Below are 12,999 nucleotides of genomic sequence, written 5' to 3'. Positions count from 1 at the left end.
ACAGTAAAGGAAACTCACATCTTGGACCACTGAAATTTTTTGGACTTTACTTATAATATTAAGGTCAAGTTTTACAGAATATGTAATATATATATTACGTATATATTATATAACATATATATATATATATATATTGCTTTGCATCTTATTTTGCACCCACTAACATGTCTTGAAAAGCTTTCCATAGTAGTATACATAGATCAATGGTTTTTAATGGTTGCATTGTATCCCATTACATAAATGTGCCATAATTTATTTGACTCACCTAATGAAAAATAGGATTTTTTTCCCCTGCCTTTGCGGTTGTTTTTGCTATTATTACAAATAATGTTTAATGAGCATTCTTGGATATATATCTTCTGACATTTGAAAGTAGATCTGTAGGGCAAATTCCTAGAAATGGGCTAAAGATTATGTACTCAATAGAGCCCACTAACAGAAGGATGACATTTGAAGCCACAGGAGTTGACTAGAAAAGGGAGCTGTGGTCAGAGCCTCAGGAAGCATTATGTATAAAGTACGGGAAAGAAAGGTACCTGCTAGTAAGTACACATTACATTGAATTGAGAACAAAGTTAGAAATGTTGAGAGAAGTGACAGACCAGAAGTTAATGATATCATGGAAATTGTCTTCTATGGTTTTCACCTACAGGAGTAGAAAATATCTTTTGGGGGGAGGGGGGAGAAAAAAAAGAAAAAAAAGAAGACAACTGAGATACTCATTGATTGATAGGGACTTATTTAAACCAGTTCTGGCATAGAATAGTCATGTAACAGTCACATAATAGAATATTATTCAGCTATTAAAAAGTAGAAAATGTTCACAATATATTAAGCAGTAAAGCCAGGTTTCAGAACTTTAAAAACAGTATGACATCAGGAGAGAATGTTAGCTGCCTGCCAAATAGCCTACTTCTTTGAATCAAGGGACTCTTTTGTTTAGCTAAGCACAATGTCACTCAGCTAAAAGGTGTATTCCCTGCCTGCCTTGCAAGAATGTGGCCATATGACTAAATTCTGGTCAATGAGGTATAATCAGAAGCTTCCTTAAAAAGGACAGTTGTATCCTTATTCCTCACCTTTTCCAATCAGCTGCTTGGAATGTAATGGCTGAAATTTGGACCGTTTTGTACCATGAAGATAAGAATCACACTGTAGGGACAATAGAATGAGAAAATGGAAGGTGTCAGGTTCTTGATGACTGTGAAGCCACCATATTAGTTCTGGAATACCTACCTCCTGTTTTGTTTTTGTTTTTGTGTTTGTGTTTTTGTTGTTGTTGTTGTTATCTTGTGAGAGAGAAATGAACATTTATTTCATTCAATTGTATTTTTAAGAGTCTGGAAATATGGCCTTTTGTAGCAACATGGATGGAACTGGAGAGTGTTATGCTAAGTGAAATAAGTCATACAGAGAAAGACAGATACCATATGTTTTCACTCCTATGTGGATCCTGAAACTTAACAGAAAACCATGGGGGAGGGGAAGGAGAAAAAAATGTTAGAGAGAGAGGGAGGCAAACCATGAGAGACTCTTAAAAACTGAGAATAAACTGAGGGTTGAAGGGGCTGGGAGTGAGAGGAAAGTGGGTGATGGGCATTGAGGAGGGCACCTGTTGGGATGAGCACTGGGTGTTGTATGGAAACCAATTTGACAATAAATTTCATATAAAAAAAAAGAGTCTCTGCTATATATAGCCAAATCTAATCCTAACTGGTACAGATCCCATTGTGTTTAAAGATTAAATATGTTCACACATGCACACACACACTTGTATAGCACAAATGTGTGTGTGTGTGTGTGTGTGTGTGTGTGTGTGTGTGTAAACCATATATGTATAAAGTATCTGTAAGTGTATAGAATAAACTGGTAACAGTGTTTATCTCTAGGGGTATGGGATTATAAACAGGAGGTATGAGGGGGCTATTAATTCCTTTGTATTATATGAATTTTAGCCACAAACATGTATTCAAGAAAAATTAAGATATTTCTATTTTTATGAAGAAAAGAAAATAGCTCTTGACTGGTAACTCCTTAAAATCAAATCACTGTCTGACTTCCTTACCTTTCACTGTCTCCTCGAAGGAGTGCCATTACTATCCTGCCGGTCTCCCGTCTACTCTTCAATGCTTCCAGCTTCATCTGGTTTGCTTTTTCTCCATTCTGAATACTTGAGGTCTCTTCTAAATATGCGTCAGCCTGCTTCTAATACAGACAGTGTAAGAAGAAGCTCCGTTTAAATTGCTTTGGGCAGTATCAACATTTTAACAGAATTTGTTCTTCCAATCCGTGAGCATGGAAAGTTTTTCAATTTCTTTGTGTCTTCTTCAATTTCTTTCATAAGCTTTCTATAGTTTTCAGTGCACAGATCTTTTACCTCTTTGGTTAGGTTTATTCCTTGGTATCTTATGGTTTTTGGTATAATTATAATTGGGATCAATTCCTTGGATATCTCTTTCTGCCTTCATTATTGGTAGATAGAAGTGCAACCGATTTCTGTACAATTATTTTGTATCCTGCAACTTTGCTGAATTCATGTGTCAGCTCTAGCAGTTTTTTGATGGAGTCTTTTGGGTTTTCCATACAGAGTATCATGTCATTTACAAAGAGTGAAAGTTTGCTGATTTGGATGCCTTTTACTTCTTTTTGTTGTCTTATTCGAAGAACAAATATTGTTAAAATGTCAATACTACCCAAAGAATCTACACATGCAATGCAATCCCTATCAAAATAACACCAGCATTCTTGGGGCACCTGAGTGGCTCAGTCGGTTGTGTCCAACTTCGGCTCAGGGCATGATCTCACAGCACGTGGGTTTGACCCCCGCATTGGGCTCTGTGCTGACAGCTTTGAGCCTGGAGCCTGCTTCAGATACTGTGTGTGTGTGTGTGTCTCTCTCTCTGTCCCTCCACTGCTCATGCACTATCTCTCTCAAAAATAAAAAATAAATAACTAAAATTTAAAAAACACCAGCATTCTTCACAGAATGGAACCAGAAAAGACCCCAAATAACCAATGTAATGTTGAAAAAGAAAACAAAAGCTGGTGAGGCACCTGGGTGGCCAATCGGTTAAGCCTCTGACTTCAGCTCAGGTCATGATCTCCTGGTTTGTGGGTTTGAGCCCCACCTTGGGGTCTATGCTGACAGCTCAGAGCCTGGATCCTGCTTCAGATTCTGTGTCTCCCTCTCTCTCTTCCCCTTCCCCACTCACACTCTGTCTCTCTTTCTCTCAAAAATAAATGAACCATTTAAAAAACAAAAAAGAAAAGAAAACCAAAGCTGGAGACATCACATTCTGGACTTTAAGCTATATTACAAAGCTGTAATCATCAAGACAATATGGTACTGGCACAAAAATAGACACATATATCAATGGAGTAGAATAAAGAACCCAGAAATGGACTCACAAATGTATGGTCAACTAATCTTTGATAAAGCAGAACAGAGTATCCAATGGAAAAAAGACAGTCTCATCAGCAAATGGTGCTTGGAAAACTGAAGAGTGACATGCAGAAGAGTGAAACTGGATCACTTTCTTACACCATACACAAAAATAAATTCGAAATGGCTGAAAGACCTAAATGTGAAAGTGGAAACCATCAAAATCCTACAGGAGAAAACAGGCAGCAATCTCTTTGACCTCGGCCACAGCAATTTCTTACTTGACATATTGCTGGAGGCAAGGGATATAAAAGCACAAATGAACCATTGGAACCTCATCAAGATAAAAAGCTTCTGTACAGTGAAGGAAACAACAAAACTAAAAGACAATCACAGAATGGGAGAAGATATTTGCAGATGATACATTGGATAAAGAGTTAGTATCCAAAATCTATAAAGAACTTATCAAACTCAGCACCCAAAACACAAATAATCCAGTGAAGAAATGAACAGAAGACATGAATAGACACTTTTCCAAAGAAGCATCCAGATGGCTAACAGACACATGAAAAGATGCTCAATATCATTCATCATCAAGGAAATACAAATCAAAATTGCAATGAGATACCATCTCACACCTTTCAGAATGGCTAAAATTAATAATTCAGGCAACAATAGGTGTTGGCAAGGATGCAGAGAAAGGGAACCCCTCTTGCACTATTGGTGGGTTGCACTATTGGTGGGAATACAAACTGGTGTAGCCATTCTGGAAAACAATATGGAGTTTCCTCAGAAAATTAAAAGTAGAATTACCCTACAACCCAGCAATTGCACTACTAGGTATTTATCCAAAGGATAAAAAATGTTGATTCAAAGAGGCACATGCACCCCAATGTTTATAGCAGCGCTATCAACAACAGCCAAATTATGGAAAGAGCCCAAATGTCCATCAACTAATGAACGGATAAAGATGATGTGGGGTGTGTGTGTATGTATATATACATATATATGTATATACATAATATATATGTATATGTATACACACACACACATATATATATATGTATACACACACACACACACACACACACACACACATATATAATGAACACTACTTGGTGATGAAAAAAGAATGAGATCTTGCCATTTGCAACAACATGGATGGAACTAGACGGTATTATACTAAGCAAAATAAGTTAGTCAGAGAAAGACAGATATCATATGATTCCACTCATATGTGGAATCTGAGAAACACAACAGATGAACATAGGAAAAGGGAAGGAAAAATAAGATAAAAACAGAGAGGGAGGCAAGCTATAATAGACTTTTAAATACAGAGAACAAACTGAAGATTGCTGGAGGGGAGGTGGGTGCATGGCGTGGGTTAAATGGGTGATGGGCATTTAAGGAGGGCACTTGTTGGGATGAGTAGTGGGTGTCATATGTAAGAGATGAGTCACTCAGTTCTACTCCTGAATTTAAAACTACACTGTATGTTAACTAACTTGAATTTAAATTAAAAATAAAAAAGAAAGTCCGTTTAATAATGGAATGAATAATTGATTCAGACAGATAAGGCGCACACACACACACACACACACGCACACGCACACACACAGCTGCTTTGACAATAAGAGTTTTCTTCCAAATAAGGCTTCTTTTTATCACCAACACTCAGTTGTTACCATGGCTACGTGTTAATTCCAAAAAGTCAATCCCAAAAAGAAAGGATTCTCCAGTTCTCCAGATAACTGGAGTAGGTTTAAGCAAGATTTGGAGAAGAACTTGGAAATGCTTGGAAGCATTGGAAGGCCAGAGACTGCTGATCTGAGTATGACAATACCTCAGCCTGCTTGTGTTCAACTTTGTGAATAGCACGAAGAAACAAACACATGCAACACAGAGGTAAGTGACAGGGAACCTGATACCCTAAAAGAAACCCAGTCAAGGGGCTGGAAGTAGGGTAATGAAAACATTGGTTAATGATATGATACAGATTCAGAATTTAAGTAGAGAAAGATCTTCATATTAAGTTGTTAATTCCAGGGCTGCCTGAGAGGTATGAAATTATTCTGCTTACAATTTCAAACTGTAGATGGCATGTATACATACATAGTTATATCTCTGGGTGCCAATAGATATTTATAAATTGAGAGACAGATGGCTAGGATATCAGAGGCTGAACACTTGAATCCTAGTCCCTACCAAATACCAGTCCCTGCATGATCCGAAGAAGAAATAGCATATATACACAGAGGACAAGCCTGGCAACTGGAGAGTTTTTATTTGACTCTGAGGATGGGTCCCAAGCCCCAGAGAAGAACTCCAGTTAGGCTGAACCACACAGAAGACTCCTTTCAAATACTGTACCTTAATTTTTTTCATTTATATATATTTTTAAAGTAATATATCATGGGGCAGGGTGTAAAGCAGAAAGTGAAATTGTCCCATAATTCTAGGGCACAGAGATAAACATTATAGCCAATTTGGTTTGTATCTTCCAGGCATCGCTTTTAATTCCTTCATACAATGTCATTGGAGGGATGTGCATATTTTATTTAACTAGTCCCTATGCTGATGAGCACTTAGACTGTTATCAATTTTTCTCTGTTATATATAACTCTATAAGAGATATCTTTACACATAGATCATTGTGCCCTTAATGGGTTATTTCCTTAGAAGGAATGCCTAGAAGTGAAATTTGTAGATCAAGAGTTTGGAAATTTTATATTTGAATGCATATTGATTGCCAAATTACCTTTCAGAAAGCTTACTTAAACTTCACCCAAAATTAGTTTAACAATGTTGGTTTCCCTATGCTGTGCTTATAAGAGTAAAGATTTGTGTATATAAATTAGGTATTTTCTTTTTTATGTGAATTGTCAGTTCACATGTTGTCAGGCTGTTGTTCTAGTTATCTATTGTTTATCCAATTGTTTAGCCAATTACCCAAAATAAAACAACAACCATCTTATTATATCTTGTGATTTTTGTGGGTTAAGAATTTAAGCAGGACTCAGCCAGATGACTCTTCTCCCATATGATGTTGACTGGAGTCATTTGATGGTATGGAGCTGGCACATGGAGAGGGTTCAGTATGGCTTTACTCATCTGCTTGGCATTTTGGTGGGGATAGCTGTTAGGGTGCTCAGCTGGGCTCAGTTGGCTTCTCTGTGTAGCCTCAGAGCCTCTATGTGGACTCTGCAGCAAGGTGGTCCAACTTCTTACAAGTGGCTCAGGCTCCAAGAAACCAAAATAGAGCTGCTGGTCCTCTCAAAGGCTAGACTCAGAACTGGCATAGTGTTACTTCCATCATTCTAACTGGTCAAAGCAGTCATGGGTCATCCTAGATTCAAGATGAGGCCAAATAGACCCTTCCTCTCAATAGGAAGAATGTCAAGGAATTTGTGGTTATTTTTAGTTTGTCGCAAATGTCAATGTTAGTATATTTCTTAATATTAAAAAAATCTTCCCATTTCTTGGGGAAATCCTATTTGAAATTCCCTAAATACATTTTAAAGTTTAATTTGTAGCTATTTTACCCAATATTTTTGCATCTATATTGATATGTAAGTTTGGTTTATAGTTGCTGTGATTGTTTTAAGTGTTGGTACCAATATAATTTTAGTTTTTAATAATTAATTAGATAAGTCTCCATGTTTTTACAAAAATCTTTGAAGCAATTAACAAAGGCTGAGAATCATGTGTTTTTTGAACATTTGAAAGTCTTACCCACAAAGCTGCCTGAGGCTAGGGGGTTCTTTTGGAGGGAATTCTCTGGTCATTTTTTGAATTTTGTTATTGGTATTCATACTAGATAACTGAATCAGTTATGGTCATTTAATGTTTTGTTTGTCATATTTAAGCCTAAAGTTGTACATTGTGGCTATGTATGTGAACTTGGAAAGTACTCTGAAATACTGTAGTGAGGGAAACAAAGTGCTCAAGAAACATGGGAAGGTAGTACCTTCTGTAAAGTTTTGTTGCAAGCACAAAGAGCTAATTTTAAACCTCATCTTAATTTTTTTCATAAAATTCAAGAAGACATAGACTCTTTAAAATTAAAAAAAAAATGAAGGATAAAGTTTATGAGATACTGAGATGACCCAGAAGCCAAGTCAGGGCTCTTAGGAGCATCCTTACTTCTAGCAATAGGAGGAATCAAAACATATTTGTTGGTGAACATGTGAAGAATAAATGGATGAATGAATGATAAGTAATATCTTTTCTCACAGTGTGGTTTGGTCTCACAGACCTCACAGACTTTGGGAATATACTCTGAACACTGCTGTTGTTAGCATGCTTGGCTCACTGTCCTCTGTACCCTCTTAAATTATACATGTTTATTCTCCATGCAAAAGTTCAAAGTGATGGACTCTTGGTTTTTCTATTCCCATTGCTTGCTGCCACTCTCCTGGCTCACCTTTTTCTATCCCTGAGGATTGCACAGGCCATGGCTTGTTTAACCACTTAATTTCCCCAGCAACTATTCAGGTATATCCTCAAATTCTAGATTTTCCCAGGTTACACAGCAAATGAAAAACACATTTAGACTCATGGAAGACTGCATCTAGAAGACATTAGGGGACATCTGGTGACACCCATCTCATTCCTTTTGGGGACTGAGAACAAATTCATTTAAGAGTATATTTCAAGAGGCCTGAATGTGGAAGCACCTGGGAGGCTCAGTCAGTTGAGCATCAAACTCTTGATTTCAGCTCGGGTCATGATCCCAGGGTAATGGAATTAAGCCCCATGTTGGGCTCCATGTTGAGTGTGGAGACTGCCTGGGGATTCTCTCTCTCTGTCTCTCTTTCCTTCTGCTCTCTCCCAGTGCTCTCTCTCTCTAAAAAAGAAAAAAAAAAAAAAAAAAAAGGAGGAGGCCTGAACATGGTTATCAGAAAACAAAAGACACCATTTGAGGTAAAGTTATCAGATCTGAAGCAGTCATGCTATGAACATGAATATATGAGAAGTAAAAAGTCATGAACTTGTCAAAAAAAAAAGTCACGAACTTGTCAAATAGGAGAATAACGAGCAGTAGAATCTGTGTTACACTTTGAAAATCATGAAATTTTAAATGTTCTACTTAACTTATCCAATCCACTATATGGAATCAAAAAATCCTTTCAGTGAAATTTTCCTTGACAACCTGTAAGATGTGAGCCCTTGGCAAACAGGAGAATAGGTATTTTTATCTCTGGTATCTCCAGTACCTACATTGTCCCTGGACCTAGGTTGGTCCTGCTGAATTAACCCAGTTGAAGATATATGGGTATGCATGTTACTTCCACTGGCCTTTTAAAAGCATGCAATTTATGTATTGTATACCTGAAGCCAATATAACATTGTATATTAATTATACTTCAATTTTTGTCTTTTTAATTTATGTATTTAAATTCAATTTAAATATTTATTTATTTAAATATTTATTTATTTAAATTCAATTTATTTATTTAATGTTAAATGAGTTAACATACAGTGTAGTATTGGTTTCCAGAGTAGAACCCAGTTATTCATCACTTACATGCAACACCCAGTGCTCATCCCAACAAGTGCCCTCCTCAATGTCCATCACCCATTTAGCCCATCCCCCCACCCACCTTCCCTCCAGCAACCCGCAGTTTGTTCTCTTTGAGAGTCTCTTATGGTTTGCCTCCCCCTCTGTTTTTATATTATTTTTCCTAAAATAATAATACAATTCAATAAGTCTCAGCAAATTTACAGAGTTGTATAACTATTACTACAATAACAATTTTATAACATTTCTATCACCAAACACACACACACACACACACACACACACACACACACCCTCAACTGTGCTCGCTTCGGCAGCACATATACTAAAAGCAAAGCAAAACAAAACAAAACAAAACAAAACCCTCATGCTTATTTGCAATCAGCACCCTACTCTGCTACCCTGAAGTCACAGGCAACCACTAAACTACTTCCTATCTCTGTAGATTTGCCTATTCTGAGTATTTCATATAAATGGAATCATACAATATGTGGTGTTTTAAATGTGTTTTATATATATATATATATATGTATATATATATATATATATATATAGTATAAATATACCACATTTTATTTATCCATCTGCCAGTTGATGAATATCTGAGTTGTTTCCACTTTTTGGATATTATGGCTAATGTTCCTATGAACATTCATATACAGTCTTTGTGTGGACATAAGTTTTCATTTTTCTTGGGTAGATAATTAGGAGTGAAATTGTTGGGTCACAAGGTGATTTTATGTTTAGCATTTTTTTAAATGCTTATTTATTTTTTTGAGAAAGAGAGAGAGAGACAGACTGAGTACGAGTGGGAGAGGGGCAAAGTTAGAGGGAGATACAGAATCTGAAGCAGGCTCCAGGCTCTGAGCTGTCAGCACAGAGCCTCACAAGGCGCTTGAACTCATGAGTCACGAGATCATGACCTGAGCCAAAGTCCACACTTAACAGACTAAGTCACCCAGGCGCCCTGACTATATTTAGCATTTTCACAAAGTGCTAAATGTTTTACAGACTGGTTGCACCATATTGCATTCCCATCAGCAGAGTGCAAGACTTAGTTTCTTTACATTCTCACCAACACTTGGTATTGTCTATTTTTTATCAGTTGGCTCTCTAAGTGTTATAAAGACTGTGTGGTACCCCATGCCACCTTCCCAGATCATTAGGTGAAAGCTGCTATCCTGAACCACATTTCAAGAAATAGATTAATTATCCCTTGTAGAAGCTTAGAACTTATATATACATGTCAGCTGTTGTATTAAAATTCAGAAGTTCTAGTACTTTTGTGAAAAATATCACACTACTTAAAGCTTAGTGTGTGTGTGTGTGTGTGTGTGTGTGTGTGTGTGTGTATGGTCAAACACTATTAATTATACCCCGATATCCAGTCTTCCCTTCTTACACAGAAATAGAATTAACCAAAAAGTACATTTCTTAGCCCCCATTGCAGCTACATGTACTATAAGACTAAGTTGAGGTGAATGGGCTATGAACAAAAACATTGTGTATTCTTGAACAGAAAAATTAAGTCCACCTTTTACCACTCTCCACATCTTTACTGCAAAGTGGAGATGATGGTAAAGATTGGAGTAGCCCTCTTGAACCAAAGATGGTCACCATGTGCTGAAGTGGGAAGGCCATTAAAATAGAGGAAGCCTGGGTCTCTGATGGTTGCGGGGCCACTCCAGCCCTGGATTGCTTACCTGAACTTTAACATGAAAGACAAATAATCTCATTTCACCAGGGTTATTTTGGGGTTGTCTGTTATAACAGCCAAAATGAGAAGTTACCAATATGTAGAAAGCCTCTGTAGAAACATGGCTACAACCTGAGAATCTCCACCGATGAATATGATGACACACGGAAAGGCAGAGTAAGGCAGTAGAAAGAACATTGGATTTAAATTAAGGTTATTGGAGATTTAGTGTTAATTTTATCTACTGTCAGCTTTGTGACCTCAGGCAAGTGGCCTTGTCCATAAAGCAAGGTGGTTTTATACAGTTAAAAATAAATTTTTTAAAGGAATTTCAGATTTTTTAAAATGTTTGTTTATTTTTGAGAGAGAGAGAGATAGAGTGCCAGTGAGGGAGAGGCAGAGAGAGAGGGAGACACAGAATCCGAAGGAGGTTTCAGGCTCTGAGCTGTCAGCACAGAGCCCGATGTGGGGGCTTGAACTCATGAACCATGAGATCATAACCTGAACTGAAGTTGGACACCTAACCAATTGATCCATCCAGGCACCCCCCAAAATAATTTTTTTTAATTTGAAAATAAAAAGCATCTGGTTTCAGAAGTACTTCACTATACTCATTTTCGTTGGTAAAACAATTCAAGAAAATATTTAAATGTATCAACTTTAACATTTTATATCACCCTTCTCTAATAAAATAGTAAGATGATAATCATCTTCAGCAGCTGCATCATTTGCACAGGGCTAAAAGTTCCCCCATATATTAGCTTTTTAAAAATTTTTTTATTTATTTTGAGAGAGAAAGAGAGAGAGTTCATCTGGTGAATGGGGGAGGGGCAGAGAAAGAGAGAGAAAGAGAATCCCAAGCAGGCTCCTTGCTCATAGTGCAGAGCCCAACTCGAAACCCAAAGTCATGAACAACGAAGTCAAGACCTGAGCCAAAATTAAGAGTCGGATGCTTAACCGACTGAGCCACTCAGGCATTCCCCGCCCCCCCCCCATATATTAGCTTTTTAAATATCCTCCCAGTTGGTACCATTATTATCCCCATTTTACAGATAAGGAACCTGCAGTTCAAAGAAGGTAGGTACCTTGCCCTGTCATGCAGTTAGTTGGTGGGGCCAGCATTTGGATTCCTGAGTGCTTAACAAATACTACTCTGTCCCCATACCTGCACCTAACTGGTCATTGTGAAACATCTCAGGAAATCAATAGTAAAGGTCATTGGCCTCTGTGTCCTCTTCAGCCATTGTGACTAGGAGGCATTATTACACTTTAAAATGAATAAATGACTCTTGCAAACTTGCTCAGTAGGTTAAAGTGACATGTGGAGCAATAACTGTGAATCATCTAAGGAACACAGAGAATTAAGTCAGTGGTAAAAACACACCTGCCAAATGCTGAAAAGAAGATAAGCAGCCTGCAGGAACCTATGACCTGCAACGCTGGGCAGTGTGATCGCTGAACTCCAAGGACCAGGCTCCTGGGCTTGGCTGGCAACTGTGATTCAAGGGTGGGGGCAGGCTCCAAGATGTGCTGTTTCCTGCCTATTGCATTTTGAAGAGGCGCATCAGAGAAGCTAAGCCTGATGGACTCTGAACACTGGTTGTTGTTGTTGTTGTTGTTTTCCCTGGCAACAAAATTAAAACTGCATCTAGGGATTTTTCCACCCTTTTGCTGATCTCGATGTGAACTGTGTGGTGAAATCCCTGTACACAGCACAGACTCTATCTCCCAGGGTGTTGCTTAAAATGTGGCTGAGCACAAATGGAAAACATCAAGTCTTGTTGAAGTCAGCACACAGAATTAATCTCTAAAAGTAATGAAAGAATTAGTTTCACTCTGTAAGATAAATAAATGTGAAGGATGGTAAAGGCAGAGATGTTCAGCTGAGCTGCTTTTAGAAGGAGACATCTTGGGGGACAGGATATTGTGTACTTGGAAAACATTTTAATGCCCCTCTTATGTGATTATGAACATGCTTTGGGTTTCTTTTTAAAAATATATTTAATATATGAGGTTTTAAACCTGCAACTGTTTACCTTCAGGGCTTTTTAACATTGGAAAAGGTAAAAACTTAAGTGTTCCTCCCCTTCGCTTTTTAGCTCTTGGATGCATAAGTATATTAAGTAAATATAAAATTAGGAACAATCTTAATATTTAAAACCAGTATGAAGTAAGGCTCTCTGCTTTCCACTCCATCCTTAATTTTATTTTTACCTTGTCTTTGTGCATTGTGCTTTGGTTTTTATCTAAGCGTGGTGTGTGAACCACACTGCTTGGAATCACCAGCAGTGCTTGCTTAAAAGTTGTTCTGAAAGTCTGGGGCAAAGGCAGTTGGATCAGATAACATCCCAGCTCACCCCAGGACTTAATGAAATGAACAAAAATACCACTTTTTAAAAG

At 37.6% G+C, this 12,999-nt stretch overlaps 1 long non-coding RNA gene across 1 annotated transcript in view; it reads right to left on the bottom strand.

Annotated features, from left to right (window-relative positions):
* The window catches only part of LOC125918684 (uncharacterized), a 32,606-nt gene extending 20,837 nt beyond the window's left edge, over positions 1-11,769 (bottom strand). The window contains exons 1-3 of the long non-coding RNA XR_007456553.1: positions 11,685-11,769; positions 2,066-2,205; positions 1,080-1,152 (exon numbers count right to left, since the gene is read on the bottom strand). This is a non-coding gene — a long non-coding RNA (uncharacterized LOC125918684). The remainder of the gene's footprint in view (positions 1-1,079; positions 1,153-2,065; positions 2,206-11,684) is intronic.
* Positions 11,770-12,999: the final 1,230 nt, after the last annotated feature.

This window comes from Panthera uncia, chromosome D4 (assembly GCF_023721935.1).
Source record: "Panthera uncia isolate 11264 chromosome D4, Puncia_PCG_1.0, whole genome shotgun sequence".
Classification (NCBI taxonomy): Eukaryota; Metazoa; Chordata; class Mammalia; order Carnivora; family Felidae; genus Panthera; species Panthera uncia.
This window is presented reverse-complemented; position numbering and strand designations above follow the sequence as displayed.